This window comes from Vombatus ursinus, unplaced genomic scaffold (assembly GCF_900497805.2).
Source record: "Vombatus ursinus unplaced genomic scaffold, bare-nosed wombat genome assembly UNPS02014805.1, whole genome shotgun sequence".
In the NCBI taxonomy this organism is placed as follows: domain Eukaryota; kingdom Metazoa; phylum Chordata; class Mammalia; order Diprotodontia; family Vombatidae; genus Vombatus; species Vombatus ursinus.
Window position 1 is genome coordinate 10,135,527 of NW_020954583.1, and position 3,232 is coordinate 10,138,758.

The following is a 3,232-nucleotide window of genomic DNA, read 5'->3' on the forward strand; positions in this document are numbered from 1 at the left end:
TTAAAGATTGTTGATGGTTTTAGATAGATGTTACTTATCATTTTAAGGAAGACTCCATTTATTCCTATTCTCTCTAGTGTTTTCAATAGGAATGGGTGCTGTATTTTTTCAAAATATTTTCTGCATCTATTGAGATAATCATGTGATTTCTGTTAGTTTTGTTTTTGATATGGTAAATTATCATAGTGGTTTTCTTAATATTGAGCCAGCCCTACCTTCCTGGTACAAATATTACCTGGTCATAGTGTATTACCCACATATAAGTTGCTGTAATCTCTTTGCTAATATTTTATTTAAAATTTTGCATCTATATTCATGATGGAAATTGGTCTACAATTTTCTTTCTCTGTTTTGGCTCTTCTTGGTTTAGGTATCAGTATTCTCTTTGTATCATAAAACAATTTTGTATGTTGGGGTTTTTTCAGTGAATATTTGTACCTGCTTTTTCATTTGGTTAAGGAGTTCTTCTCTACAGTTTTTTGTGCTTTTCTCATCATTTGATCAAGTTTGTTTTTTAAGGTACTATTTTCATCTGCATTTTTGTACCTCCTTTATTAATCTGTTCAGTAGCTTTTCATAGTTTTTTGCATCTCTCTCATTTTTCTTCTTTTCTCAATTTTTCTTTTACCTCTTTTGTTTTATTTTTGAAATCCTTTTTCAGGTTTTTTCCAGAAATTCTTACTGGACTTTTGTCTGATCCACATTTATCTCTGAATCTTTGCTTGTAGCTGTTTTGACATCATTATCTTCTTCTGAGTTTGTATCTTGATCATCCTTGTCATTATAGTGACTCTTTATGGTCAAGTTCATTTTTGTGTTTGTTTGTTCATTTTTCCAGCCTTTTTCTTAATTTTTAACTTGATGTTAAAGTTGGACTTTTCTCTCAGGTTGGAAAGAGTACTATCATAAGCTTTATGTTTTTCATGCTGCTGTTTTGAGAGCTAGTTTTGGGGTCTTCCAAGGTGGTATGATCTAAAAAGAGGTGTGATCACTGCTCTCCTGGCCTATATTCTCATGTTTACTCACAAAGGAACTTTTTTCTCCCTGTAGCCACCAGTTCTAGCACTTCTCTTGACCCTGGCACTATGACAAATTCTTGTCCTCTCCATAGTGCTATGGCTCCTTTTGGCCCTGGGAACCAAAGTCCCTGTTCCCCTGCAGCCACAAGCATTAGTTGTCTTCTTTTCCCTGGAATGACAACTCATGACTGCATATGGGTAATGCAACAGGTTCCTGAACCCAGTGCCACAAAAGTTCCCATGTAATCTTTTTTTCTGCCAGTTGCCCAACATCTTCACCATATGCGGGCTAAAAACTCTAGAAGCTCTTTTTGCCACTGATGCAGTTGCCTCCAAGGCCTACTGTTTTGCTCCTCAGCTGTTCCTGTTCTGTGCCCCTTGCAAATAATACCTCAGTAAAACAGAGCTCCTCTGTTGTCTCAGCCTGGAAAATTGTTTCACCTACTCTTTTGTTGGTTCTGCCACTCCAGAATACTCCAGAATGTGAGGCACTATTTTAAAGTTATTTGTTGGGGAATTTGAGCGTGTCCAGGTGAGTTCTTTCTCCAACTCTGCCATCTTGGCTACTGCTTATGAAAAATAGATAGCTATTGTTCTATTCTAGTATTGCAATATCACAACATTACATTTGCAAAATCTAAAACCTGGAAACAAAAAAAAATCCTACTACATTGCCAGCTCTTGGCTACTTCCCCAAACTACACTGATAATCACAAATTGTGTGGTTGCTTGCCCTGGTTCTAGTAATAACTCTGTGAGTGTAAATTTCCAACACTAAAGTCCATGAGCCTTCATCAGTGTGCTTATCATTAATAATTATCCAGTGGAGAGCATTAGCTCTTAGCAAAGATATTTATTAAGGTGGTTTAGTAGAAACATTCTCCACATAAACCTGGTGCACATTCTCACACATATATACATGACAGTCATGAAATGAGTGGACTCACACCTAACATATAACAGTCATAAGAATTATATCTAGAACATAAAGATTTCTATTGCATGGCTCTTGGTTCTGTAGGTTATGAATTCCTTTTTCTTTTGATAGAGTACTGTCCCAGGTACCCTTGCATTCATTATATCTGCTGAATATGCTTCTTACCTGGAATTACAAGATGTATTCCTCCACACAATTTGATTCAATTTCTGGAGCTAGCTCTAGTCAGCTCTCTTTTCTGTTCCTACATGTCCTAATCCTCAAAGGTGCTTCCTCTATCAAATGAATTCTGTTTTACATCTGTCTGTAGCAATTCACATCCTAAAATTAAACCTGATATTCTCTCAAATTAATGAATTCTACAACTGATAGATGAAAGTTTCTGTCTCTGGACAGGTCACTGTTAAAAGTCATAAAGGATTGTGTGAGGGATGGAAAAAAAAAACCTGCCCATCCCCATGAAGGAGTTTCCTCTACAAAATGTTCCTCAGTCTCCACTTCTTTGCACTCAGAAGCATTTTTTAGGGTAGCCCAGATATTTAAATCCTTTCAAAGGTTTATGTAATTGTAGGTAATTCAAAAAGGTCACTTCTTTATTTTCCTTGCTCATACCTTTAGAGATATGACTAAATATTAACATTTTAATATCTTATTACCTCTATTATTACATGAAATTGAATGTGGGGGAATATAGAGGAAGTCCAAGTCTCCAATTACATTATTCTTTCAAAATCTTACCTGTAAGAAAACAATATAAGTTAACAAACAAATTTTACTTAACAAATACATTTTATTTCCAATAATGAAATAAAACTTCAGGATTTTGGTTATTGTTGTTAATTAAAACAAGGGATCAATACTGTTGTATTCAAATTTGTATTCCTTAAAAAATTATAAAATCACAGGAAAATTTAGTATATAAAAATAAAACAGCACGTTCATTTTCTCCACTTAAACCAATGTATCCTATGCATCAATGTCAAAAAACCCCTGGAAATGAAGAGGAGGTGAATGCACTGATTATGCCATCTGCTTCAGGCCTTTCCCACATGGTCCTTCATCAGTGGTATTCACAGAAGATGAAACACTTCAACCTAAGTAGGGAGGAAGTAATAAGCCTTGGTCAACTGGACAACAATCATTGCTGCACTTTGAACAGCTGGTAGTGAATAACTATCAACCTCTTTGAGGATGGTAATGTGCAAATGGAAGATTGTCAAATGATATGTGCATTTTCAAAGATTATTATTTTTAAAGGCCCTGTGATGTATTTTAA